This window comes from Cryptomeria japonica, chromosome 2, assembly GCF_030272615.1.
Source record: "Cryptomeria japonica chromosome 2, Sugi_1.0, whole genome shotgun sequence".
In the NCBI taxonomy this organism is placed as follows: domain Eukaryota; kingdom Viridiplantae; phylum Streptophyta; class Pinopsida; order Cupressales; family Cupressaceae; genus Cryptomeria; species Cryptomeria japonica.
In genome coordinates this window covers 300707484-300721716 of record NC_081406.1, presented here as the reverse complement: position 1 = coordinate 300721716, position 14233 = coordinate 300707484, and positions in this window count along the sequence as shown.

Sequence of the window (14233 nt, the reverse complement as noted above, 5' to 3'; positions counted from 1 at the left end):
CTCTTATCCTTACAATTGTTCATCATTAAATCTCAATTCTACAATCTTGTGCTCAAAGTTACTAGTTCATACTTACACTTTAGGGTTAATAGTTGAACTTGCATCATTCTATCTATCATTTGCAACAAAGGAATAGAAATCCTAATAGGTAGCCCGTGGTTCTCTCTTCCACAAAAAGAAGTAGCCAATTGTGTGATACCTCTAGGCTCTTTCGTATTCCACAAGTGTGTGATTGAAAGTGAGATTAGGGCATGTTTGCTTAGTGTCACTTTTTCCCCCACACATTTTTGGTGAACCCGACGTGAATTCCAATCTTCTCTAATTCTAATTTATGTTTTCAAATTTGAGTGTTTATGCTATTTCAAATTCAAATTTTTATTTACAAGTTTTAATTTCTTGCAAGATTCAAAAAAAAATTTAGAGGAAATTTTTGCTAAAACCCTAATTTTTCAATTCAAAGTTGAACTTGTGGATAGCTTAATTGGGATCAATAATTTCAAATCTGATTTAGGAACTCATTTGAATCATAAATTTCATTTTTCTAAATCTACATTCTAAGTGCTTGCATTGAACATTTCCTTCTATTTTGCATGTGTTATCATTTGAAAGAGGAAAATTGTTGTCATGATGCATTCATTTCATAGATGTGATAATGGGTTAGCTTCCCTTGTTTCAATTTTTCCTTCTCCTAAATAACCTCCCCCCATCTATAACAAAATTTTAGTGCCTAAAAGAGTTGCTACCAATCCCTTTGAGACTCTCCCATGCTCTAAGGATGAAGACTTTAAGAGTGATCTTGACAATTCTCCTAAAATGTGCCCTTCCTATTTAGCTATCCTAGAGGAAGAGAATGATATCATAAACACCTTTCTTAATGTTACTTCACCTTCCCTACGAGATGCCTCTCTAAGTGAAAAGGTATTGATGGACATTGACTTATTTTCTCCTAAAGTTGGTCCTTCCGATGGGGGCATGTTAGTGCAACAAGAGGTTATGAACACTTCTTTCAAAGATCTCCTTCCTAAGCATGAATCTTTGGAGAAATATGTTCATGTTCCTCCTAAAAAATACTCCCTTCATGAGGATCCTTTTGTGCAAGAAGATGACATTATCCCTACATTTCCTAGTGATGGCATTTCCTTTTCCAACAAAGTTCCCACTAGAGATGATGAATTAATGATAAATGCTTACCCTTCTCGTAAAGTTTGTCTTACCCATAAGCATCCCTTAGAGAAAGAAGATGAAATAATAAGCAATTTCCTTAATTCTCTCTCCCCTAAAGATCATATTGAACATATTTTGAGGAAAGAGGATGAGTTTAACACATCTATTGATGCTCTCCCTCCTAAGGATGAGGAATTAATAAACAATGTTATCTCCTTTCCCGAAATTGACAATACTTCAAACATTCCTTTCAACAAACTCACTATTTGGGATGAATCATTAGAAGAAGGTGTAGATTATTCTCTACCCCATGAGAGAACCCTAGCCAAAGGGGATGAAAACAAGATTGAAAACTCCCTTGATAATTTCTCACCTTCCTTGAATCTCAATTATTCTCCCTCTAAAAATAAAGCATCTCCCTCTCCTCAACTTGGTTCTACTCATAAGGATACCCTAGTTCAAAGCAAGATGGTTAACATCTCTTTCAAAGATCTCCCTCTCAAAAGTGAGACTTTAGAGAGTAATGTTGATCCTTCTCCTAGAGAGTTTATTCCCCATGTAGATCCTTTGATGATAGAGGATGATATGACCTTTCCTAGTATTACTCTTCCTACTAGAACATCAATGCCTACCCCTTGTCTCTCTCCTAAAATTGATTTAATCCGTGATAAGATTTTAGTGCAAGAGAAGACTATCAATAATTCTTCCAACACTTTTGTTCATTCCTCTAAACCATCCTCAATCAATTTGATACATGTGAATGAAACACCTAACAAACCTCTCTTCACTGTCCAAGGTGCTTGTCCTTCTCAAAATTCTCAACCTTTAAATAAGCCTATCTTAGTGGTTCAAGGTGGTTATGCTAATGATTCTTTTTGCACTCCTAAGAAACCTATTATTACTGTGCAAGGAGGTTATTCTACTAAGAGCCCTTATGAGTATGCTAAGCAACTAACTAGAGAGAGTTATAACGCAGTTGCTCATACCTATAACACAAGAAACAATAGGCAACCTAATCCTCCTCTAGTTATCCCAACTTCACTTCCTCCTTCCCAACCTATTCTTCCGCAAGCTCCACGTATTTCACAAGTTATTGGTAAGGAATATGATCTCATAGAACAACTTAAAGCTACCCCTGCTAAGATATCCCTTTGGGATTTGATCCAAACTTGTTCCGCTCATCATGGAATGTTACAAGATGCCTTGAAAGATTTGAATGTTCCTCCACCTAATACATCTAGTAATATAGTGTCTTTGGTTAACTCTGTGATGAATCCTAAAGCTCAAATTGTGTTTACTCAAGATGAATTGCCTACTAGTGAAATTCAACATCAATATGATCCCTTGATGATTGTGGTTATCATAAATGACACTGCTATAAGACGAACACTGGTAGATAATGGCTCTGGCCTTAATGTGTGTAGCATTAATCTATTGCATAAGATGAATGTGGATACATCCCTTATTGAGCCCGACTCTCGTCCCATTCGAGGCTTTGATAATGTGGCTAAGTCTTTATTAGGTATTATCACCTTACCCATCACAGTGGGACCTATTACTTTGCCTACTCCTATCCATGTTATGTCGGGAAATCTAACATACAACTTGTTATTAGGGAGACCTTGGATTCACAGTATGCAAGTTGTCCCCTCTACATTGCATAGACAAGTTAAATTTATTTATAACAATAAGACATATACCTTGATAGGTGATACTAATTTTCAAGCTTGTTTGCAAACATCTACTTCCAAAGGGAGTTCTTCTAAACCTTCCTCTTCTAGTGATGACTCTTTAAACAAGATACCTATGGATGAATCATCACCCTCTGATAATCAAAATTCTTTGGATGAGTCTGAAGTTCTTGAAGAAGATTCTTCTCAACTTGAATCTACACATGAAGAGGCTTTTGATCCTGAGAAGGTTCTCGCAGAAGACGATTGGGGATCTCTTGACTTTAATCCCACCTTTGTAGGTGAGTATAGGGTTCCTCCTAGAGAGCTTAAAGTTACAAAGAAGGAAGAAACTAAAGATCAATCAACCTTACTTGAACCTATGAACAATAATTTTGTGGCCGCTTCTCAAACTTCTTCTCCTCACACCTCTAATTCTGAAGAATTTGATTCTTTGTCTTATGAAAAACCACCTTCTCTCTCTGAAATGGCTAATCGTTATGGTCGTGGTTTTCATATTGTAGCTAAGTATGGGTATAATGGAAATGTTTGTGGCACTCACGAATAAGGGATAAAGGTTCCTCTAGGGAATAATCTTTATGATGAGACCTTTGGACTTGGTTATAATCCCTACAAGCGCACCAAAGCATCTAAAAGACCATCTCTCAATGTGAATGCTATATTTAGTAGTGATGATGATCTCACTTCAACTAAATCATCTTCTACTTCTATCAACTCTCATTCCCCTCATAATGAAATCTTGGCAAAAAACAAATCTCTTTATGACTCCCCTCAAATTTCTAAATCCACTTATGAATCTTTATCTCCTATTCATCATAAAGTCCTTTCCTCCAGGGATAAGGCTCTAATAAATTACACTCATCCCTCTTCTAAGATTTCTTGTGACTTTTCTTCTTCAATTTTTATCATTTTATACATGTTTTTGATCTCACTTATAGTTGAGCATTTAGCATGTCATATTCAAATACCTCATTCAATCTATCATGTCTTTAAATAACATTAATGGCTATTATGTTGCTCATCATTATGTGACATTGGTAGCTCATTTACTGGGGGCTCACTGTCATTCATGATGGTACAATTTCAAGTGCAATCATATTTTTGAAGCAACATAATAGCCTAATTTTTCTGTGTTATCTCTTGTTCCTATGGGGACAAGAGTGATTTCATACATCTCTTCTTTTTATGGTTAAAATTTCCCTTTGGGGTAATAGTGTGGAAATATTGATCATCTTTTCTTTAAAATCCTCTTTTCCTAGATATGGGAGAAGATGTGTATTCTCTTTCTTATCCTACCCACTTCTTGTGAGGAGCATTTTACATACACTAATGTCTTGCTTGCATGAACTCATGTGAGTATGTAGTACATTTTGCTTATGTCTAAATCTCTCCCTAGAAGATTGTGTAAGTCCTTCTCATTGTCCTTATCCTTGGTAGGCAATGATCTTTCCTTATTCTTATCTAAGGATCCACTTTTTCCTATTTTGTGGATGGTGTGAACTTTATTACTTGATTTTATTCCTTGTATGCATTTGTTGTTGTTTGTTCAAGGATTCTCTCTTACAAGAGGTGTAAGTCCTTGACTACAACCTCTTTTGCACTTGGTAAAATACATCCATAATGAATTCACTCTCCCAATTGGGTTAAAAAGAGCGTCATCCTTCATTAAGAATCACTTTCACCTCGCAAAAGAAGGAAGTATTGCATTCTTATTCTCTTCTTTGTCTTATTCTAGAAGATTTTATATTTGTCTAAGACAATTCCTCTCAGGGATAGGTGTCTTTTGTACAAAGATCTCTTCTCCTCTAAGGATCTCCTTTACACATACTACAAGATATCCCTTTTCAACTATCTTATCCTTTCTTAAAGAGGGCAAAACTCTCTTGCTTGGATCTATGACATTGTTGCATTTTTGGGGCATCTTCTTTTGTGATGAAGGTAGGTATCCTTGTTCTACTTTGCTTATGACATAAACATTACACTTTTTGAGCAATGGGTCATTCTCGAAACCAAAGCACAGACTCTTAGAGCGAGATGTCTCCATTTTTCTTTTATGCAAGGTGATTATTCTCGGAACCAGAGCACAGACTCTTAGAGCGAGATGTCACGCTTTTGTAATATACATATATAGGTTGTAGCATACTCGAGCATAGACTCCTATGAGGTGCTTCTAACCTCCCTTACACACACATGCACGAGGTTGAGTGGAACTAGCGGCATAAGGCTAGACTTTCTCACTCTCCTCCCTTACATGGATCACCTAGACAGACTCTAGGGGCTAGTTTTCCATGTCCTTTTTCCCATGGATCACCTAGACAAGATCTAGGGGTGAGAAGTCCATGTTTTCTCTCTCACTATTCTTCTCATGGATCACCAATGTGTGTATTCATGCTTTTTTCCTTTCTTTTCTTCTCTTTGCATTTTGTTTCCATTTACATCCTTCATCTTGTGGTAGAGAACTCTCAAATCCTCACACTCTTTGTTGTGTTGGAATTGAGATTTAGTCCTCTTTCTTACCAAATGATTCTCCATTAGTTTTTGATCTCATATCAAATCTTCTTGTGAGCATTTGTCATCGATATTCTTTACCAATTCGAAGTGGTAAACATGATACCCTGTTTCAACTCACTAAAATTAGCAAGCCGAAACAAGGGGGGGCATATAGCTACCCTCAAATTTTCATCACCTTCCTTAGTAAGCATTAGGTGATTTTGTGATCTAACGTGTGTTTTGTAGGGTGCGGTTCCTAACTGTGTACTGCAGATACCGTTGGGGGCTTCGTTCGACAGACTTATGGATATATCCTTTTTCAAATAATGTTTACTTTTTTGTACTTTAGCTTGCATATGCACGTAGTGTTTATATGACCGCTAAAGTGGGGGCTAAATGTAGCGTCGTAAATTGTACGCACTTGCTAGGGTGGTACAATTTCACACCTAGTTTAGCACCCGCCTTGGCACATTTTGCATTTTGCATTGCATTTCCCCTTTAGCACTTAACTAATTAAATTAATTAGGTCTAAGGTTCTATTTCATCATCTTCCACATCATAAAGTTGAGCCCTTTCATTAAAGTGTGCCCCTTTCATTTTATTCCTCCAATACATCATTTAATCAAAAACCCTAATTAGGTCCTATTTTGAACTTGGGGGCTTGATTTCGGGGGTCAAAACATCTCGAAATCACCTGTAACTTCGGGATTCTCTCTAAAATCATCATATCCGACGGCCCTGAAAATTTGATGAGAAGTTGCCAGGACCATGGCACCCGGAGTGCACACGGTCCCGGACATTTTTCCTGAAATTTTAGGAGCACGATCCAATCATAAAATAAAGCTTAACCCCAAGAAATTGGCGGGAGATTCAATCTCTAGGTCGGCCAAAAGTTGAAATCAAGACCTAGGGTTTCATATATAAGAGCTCTCTTTCTTCATTTGAAAGGATCCGATTTTTTGGTTTCAAGGACCTTTTATGCAGCGAAAGAGCAGATCTTTGAAGACTCCAATAACATTCAACATCCATCCATCAAGCATTCATCAATTTCATTCATCCATTTAGGGCTTTGAAGGCATTGAAAAGCAATAAGGGATCACCGACTGAAGATTGGCTTGTACCCCTCCCTTGGGGTTGGGTATGGTTTCATGTTGTTTTCATGTCTTTGCACAAGCTTCATTACATCCTTTGCACTCATGCTTTAGATCACTTTCATCTTGATTTAGAGCATTTTACTTTATCATTTACAAGCAATTAGGGTTTACTTTCTAGGTTGCTCTAGTTTGCTTACTTTCATTTTAGGATCTTGCACACACACAAGGTCTACACACACACTACTTTTACAATACAACTTGGCTATTCGTGGAGGTGGAAATCACCAAAGCGGGGGTTTGACTAAGGCAAAACCCTATATAGCCGCCCACCATACCTTTTCAGATATAAGTGCAGATTTCCGAATTCGAAGGATGCCGCAAGTTGCAGATTTGACGGAAGTGGACCGAGACAGAACTTCACACCAAATTCCAACCCAGAAAGCTAGGACAGTGGCGTGGGGTGCCCTGGACCTGCCAGGACAGGGGCGCTGGGCGCCCTGGTCCTTGTCCATTTCAGTGAATTTTGGCAGTTTCAGAGGTAGCAGCTTCAGTATTTCAGGCTTCCGGCTTCAACGGCAGATCTTGCAGAATCAAATCCATTCAAGGTACACATTTACATTTCTCCTCTCATCCTTACAATTGTTCATCATTAAATCTCAATTCTACAATCTTGTGCTCAAAGTTACTAGTTCATACTTACACTTTAGGGTTAATAGTTGAACTTGCATCATTCTATCTATCATTTGCAACAAAGGAATAGAAATCCTAATAGGTAGCCTGTGGCTCTTTCTTCCACAAAAAGAAGTAGCCAATTGTGTGATACCTCTAGGCTCTTTCGTATTCCACAAGTGTGCGATTGAAAGTGAGATTAGGGCATGTTTGCTTAGTGTCACTTTTTCCCCCACACACTTATGTATAGGACATGAAGATGTAGAAACTATGATCTTGTAATGGAATAAGATGATGTATTCATTGTATGGTTCATGTTGTAAGAATGTTCATTATGTTAAGATTGAGATCTTATGTTGGATTAGGTAATTGAATGATTAGGTTATGTGCATTCTCATTGTATCAAATGGATTTTGAATTGGTTTAGTAGCATGAGATCCTAATTGGAAAGAACATTAACACTTGTTTTTATAATCTTGTATATGTGTATGAAAAGTATCCTTGATGAGACGTGCAATGGTCTTTCTTAAGGAAATATTCTAGTTCCATATGTAGGAGAAGGATATATGTATATAAATTCATGATGTGATAGGTGAATAATGGATAAAGATGGGAAATAGGAACATTTGATTTGGTTCTTAAAAATGAACTTAGGTAGTTGACGGGGATATGATGATATGCATTGATAGCTCATAATATCAAGATAGGAAGGAAGTACTTGAGTAGAACTTAAATGGAATGAATGTTAATGATTTCATGTTATGGATGTGTTATTGCTATCTTGTTAGCAAGTAGTGGCAGTAAGACACCCTAGGGAAAGAATGAATGGATATATATTTAAGGTTATGATGTTATTTCCGCTTGTCTTATGTGTTGATATGGGTATGGTTATGTTCATGATTTTATATGCATTCATGTGACGTTAATCTATGATTTGAAATAATGATAGTTACTATGTTGCATTAGTTAGTGTCTAAAACATTGTTATTATTATCCCTATTTGTTGGTTAAATTAGTTAATTTATTTAGGGTATTTTGGCGGACATTACATCTCTTATTGTTTATGTACCTCATAATTAGAATGGTCTTAGAGTGATGATGTCAAAATATGATATTGTTTCCATAGCATGTCTTTGTGATCCTTCATATAGATGATCTTGAAAAATTAGCCACTTGTTTCACTTTGCCTCATTTTTCTCCCTTAGACCCTTCCTACCTTTTTATGCTACAATGAACTTTCTGAGTTTAATGTGTAATGCTCGCCAAAATACCCTAGATAAATAAACATATTCTCACTACAAATAGAGAGAATTTTTTTTTAATGCATCTACTGATACAACCTATGCAACCAAGTTCATCTAACATATATGTGTCAAATGCAACAACTACCATCTTACAAGTACGCATATAACATCACGAACATAAACATAGATCATATAACACAAGCGGAATTAATACTATCATAACATCTAACATCTTGCTACTCATTCCATTCATGTATCCACTCGTTGTTTCCCTAGGGTATCTTAACGAAACTACTTACTAGCAACATCTTAATAATTTAACCATATCATGAAAGCAATAACATACATTCCATTTAAGATCTAGTCACTTCTTTCTTAACATGAGATTAAGAGCTACCAATGCATATCTCTAAAAATCCATTAACCTAAGTTCTTTTAAAGCACCAACTCAAATTTTCCTAATACCCATTCATTCCATTTACATATGCAAGAATATAACAAGTATTATTCTACTTTCCAATTAGGACATCATGCATTATCAAAATAATAATCATATGATATAACTGTTGACTTTTAGTGATCAAATTAGATAGAAATAATTCAAACACAAATGCACAAACCTTCCTCTTGAAGGTGAAAATCCAAACAATGATGTTCCTTATTGTATTTATCAATTTACAAGATGTCTTTACAATGAATTTGCTTCACTCCTTGAAGCTAGCATCAAACAATTTATTGAACACTTCAATCTACCATTCACAACGTGTGAGGAATACATACAATCTGCTATGTATGAGAACTGCAGTCCACTCGTTGTCTATGATGCAACTGTTGTGTGAAGATATACTAAGATACGATCTGCTAAAGATGAATATATCATTACTTAAGGATGAACACAATCTGCTTGCTGTGTGGGAGATTTGATCTACTAAAGAATATCAATGTTGTCAAAGAAGAATACGATCTGCTTTTATGATTAATTCGAATTACCAAAGGAGATGCAGTGCACCGATCTATATACCCAGCCACATCATGATCAAGCAACACGACTTATACCAAAAGTCGGCTTCTTACCAACCAACACATCTCATTTATTAGACATCGGTTATATTATAATTAACCTGACTTTTCACAAAAGATGGCGAGATTACATATAGTAGTAATTTCAAATACAAAAATCGGCAAGAGTATATAAATATTAAATCGCTACACATGACTCGATCTCACAAAATGTCTAAGGCCCGAAAGGCCAATTAGACATTTAGTTTTTCTTTGTCATCTCAGAGAAGGATACTGACCGATGCTATAAACATCAACACTCCCTCTTAGCTAGGGAGGAATATTTCTCGACATCTGAGTTGCATAGTCACATCCACCATGGCTACTCCCAAAGGGTGAGTACACACAAATGCTAAGTCATGGAGTCTCTCACATGACATTCACCATACCTACTCGTAGAGGGTGAAACAAGGGCTGGAACCTCAAAATTCTCTCATAGAGAGAAATGCACAACAAGGGTTGATACCTCAAACTTCTCTCACAGAGAATAATGCTCAACAAGGGCTGATACCTCAAACTTCTCTCACAGAGAAGAATGCTCAACAAGGGCTGATACCTCAAAATTTTCTCACAAAGAAGAATGCATGACAAGGGCTTGCACCTCAAAATTCTCTCACAGAGAAGAATGCATTATAATACATATCAAGCAATCACTAATGCTGAGACTCCCTCTCAGCAAAGGCTTCATTTTCCACAATTCCAAGCTTGTCTCAAAAATGCACCAATTTCACTTTTGGAAGAGGCTTGGTGAAAATGTCAGCCGTTTGTTCCTTAGTACAAATGTATCTCACCTGAACAACATTCCTTTGTACCATATCTCTGATATAGTGGTACTGAATCTCTACATGCTTCGTTCTATCATGAAATACTGGATTGACCGAAAGATTCACACAACTTTGGTTATCACAATGTATGGTAGTAGGCTCCAATGATTGTCCAAACAATCCTGCAAGGAGCTTACAAAGCCACACTGCTTCGCGAGTTGCCACACATGCTGCAATATATTATGCCTATGTAGTGCTCAGAGCTACTAAAGACTGCTTCCTGCTACACCACAAAATCATAGCAGCTGAAGCAACAACCAGAAGTGCTCTTCCGATCAGTAACACTCCTTGCCCAATTAGAATCAGAATATCCTTCAAGTATCAGGTCCACACTAGAAGAGTATTTCAAGCCATATCCAACTGTGCCACAAAAGTATCTCAAGACATGCTTGACTGCAACTAGATGTATCTGTCTAGGTTCACTCATGAACCGGCTAAGTGCACTCACTGCATAGCAAATATATGGTCTAGTGTTAACTAGATACATTAAGGACCCAATCAATTGCCTGTACATAGTAGGGTCCACAAGATCTGAACTAGCTGCAACTTCCTTCAATTTCTTCAAGTTAGTTTCCATTGGTGTGGACATAGATTTACAATTTGTCATTCCAAATCTCTTCAAGATATCAATGGTGTATTTCCCTTTACTTAGGATAATCCCATTGGGCCTCTGCCAGACTTCCAACCCTAGAAATAAGTGCATGAGTCCTAAGTCCTTCATCTTGAATTCAGAAGTCAACTCCTTTTTACATCTACATAGGTAAGTCAAATCCTTCTTACATCTACATAGGTAAGTCAAGTCCTTCATCTCAAATTTGGAATTCAACTCCGGTAACAAATAGGTCATCAACATAAAGTGCCAAGATCAACATATCACCATTGAATACCTTGAAGTAAAGGTTTGGATCAACATCATTCTTGCAGAAACCCAAACCCACTATGTATCTGTCAATTCTTTCATACCAAGCTCGAAGAGCTTGACCATATAAGGCTTTCTTCAATCTACACACATGAGCTCTTTCCCATGAATCATGAATCCCTCAGGTTGCTTGATGTAGACTTCTTCTTCAATCACACCATTGAGAAAGGCAGTCTTCACATCCATCTGATGCAACTTCCATCCCTTAGTTGTTGCAATGGCAATGATAGTTCTAATGGAAGTATAGCGAGCAACATGAGCACATGTTTCTTCGTAGTCTATTCCCTCTTGTTGAGAGAAACCACGAGCCACAAATCTAGCCTTGTACTTTTCAATGCTGCCATCAACTACATGTTTTATCTTGTACAACCACTTGGAAGATACAACATATTTCCCTTTTGGTCTAGGCACAATATCCCACACATTGTTCTTGAGAATGGATTGATACTCCTCATCCATTGAATCTTTCAAAACTTGTTGTTTTGAGGATTTCTCTATGCTAGAAGGTTTAGACTCAATAAGATTACATATTAATGCAACATAATTAGAAAAATTTTGTGGTCTTTTGCTTTCTCTGAATGCGCCTTTAGGAGCGACAAACTGTTTTGCTTCCTGCACAGTGTTTTTCGCCCAAAGAGGTCTCTTTTGAGACACAACAATATCTATAGGCCCATCAGTGGGATCCAAAGGTTCAATTGGATCATTACTCATATAAGGTTCTGTAGTCTCCCTCTGAATCTCAAGATCATGATCAACATCCATGTCTTGAGGAGTCTCATCATCTATCTGCATGCATGAGCCCTTTGATTTCCTGAATGCAACATCTTCCTCAAATGTGACATCCCTGCTAACTTCTATTTGCTTCTGACCAAGAATGTAAATACGGTAGGATTTGGAGGTTTCACTGTGGCCCACAAGTATTCCTCTCTTGCCAAAAGGTTCCAACTTGGTTCTCTTGTCCTTGGGAATATGAACATACACAGGACAACCAAATATACTCCCGAAGAAGTTTTTTCAGGTACCAAGCATGATATCAACCAGGGTGGTTGATATCATGCTTGGTACCTGAAAAAAATTCTTCGGGAGTCACATTTTGTAATATCTGATGAGGACATCAGTTCTGAACATACACTATTGTTCTAGAGGCTTCTGCCCATAAAAAATCTAAAGGTCTTGATCATGAATCATAGCTTTTGCAGCTTCAACAATAGATTTGTTCTTCCTTTCAACAACCCCATTTTGTTGAGGGTTGTAAGGAACACATAACTCCCTCTTGATCCCTGCCTTAATACAAAAATCATGAAAGCTACCCGAGGTGTACTCACCTCCATTATCAAACCTTAAAATTTTAATTTTCTTTCCAAATAAATTTTCTACAAGAGCTTTAAACTCTTTAAATCTACCTAGGACTTCATCAAACTCTTTAGACCTTAAGAAATAAATCCAAGTCTTCCTAGAGTAGTCATTTATAAATGTTACATAATACAATTATCCACTTAGGGATGGAATTGACATTGGACCACATAAATATGAATGTACAAGATCTAGTATTTCTTTAGACCTACTTTCATTGCTATGAAAATGACTTTTAATATTTTTGCCCATAGCACAACCTTTACAAGTACCATCATTTACATGAATAAGTTTAGGAATACCTTTTACCATCTTCTCTAATGATGGAAGAGCCCTGAAGTGAAGATGTCCAAGTCTTTTGCGCCAAAGTTCGCTGGAATAGGAGGAATCATGAATAAGAGCTTGAATAGGGAGGGTGGAGAGTTTGTAAAAAATCTCATGTTGATTTATGATCACACGAGCAGTTTTGATGTTGGATTTCTTAGGCCAAGCAAGAACTCTTCCTTCATAAAATGCAATTTGATAGCCCTTATCCTCAAAGGCTGAAATAGACACAAGGTTTCTCTTGATCCCTGGCATGAACAATACATCACTTAGGTGTAGAGAAAATTCAAATTCAAGGTTTAGAGATGTAGCACCAACTCCTTTTACAACATAGCTTGCATCATCCCCAATAATGACTTGGAAATGTGACTCTTTCTCTACTAGATCAGAAAGGTGCTCCCGATAACCTATGATATGACGAGAGGCTCCACTATCAATTAACCATGTATCACTGCCCGTAGGAACATTGCTTGATAATGCTGATATGAAAAGAAAACCATTGGAGTTATCTTCAACCTCCATCTGAGATGAGACTTCATTGATGTTTGCACCTTGATGATTAGGTCTTGTCAATCAATCCTTTGCAAAGTGACCAAACTTGTCACACCTAAAACACTAGATGAGAGAGAGATGTTTCTTCCTCTTCCTATAATCAGGTGCAAAATCTGATTTGAAATCTCTATTCTTTTTGAAGCTGCCTTTCTTCCAATACTTACGTTTCGCATTTTGGCACGTCGGACGCTGGCCCTTCGAGGTCGAGAGCTGGACTAGGTTAGGGTCCAGTGGGATTGCTATGATGAGGTTACAACTTCATGGGAGGACGCAACACAGATGAGATCAGAGTACCCCCATCTTTTTTATGAACCCCAGGAGGAAGTTCATGCCTAGAGGGGGAGGGTGTGAGGCCCTACCCCGACTCAGTCTAGCATTTTAGTAATTTTTATGTTGAGACTATTATGGATGCTTTATTTTTATTTATTATGGATTTAGAACTTATATTATTCCATGTTTTGGGATTGACATTGCTATATGTTGATGATTCATTTATATGCTTTATGTTATAGAACTCTATATGATTCTAGAACAAGATAAATTTGAGATGATGTATGTCATTTATGGATTTGCAGGACTTTCCTATGATGATAGAAATAGGATGTATGTTTTATATGGATCGAAATTATGAGAAATATGATAATTGCTTATGTTGAGTTATTTGGATGAAAGATGTATTGATTTAATGTATATTGTATGCAGAGTGTTTGATGTGTATTCTTAATCATGTGTTTTACATTATATGAGGGTATTTGAAATTACTAATGTGTAATTGAGATGTGCAGGAAAATTATCCATGTGACTATGGAAATATTATGGAGAACCAAACCTAGACCTATGTGCGTTCGTA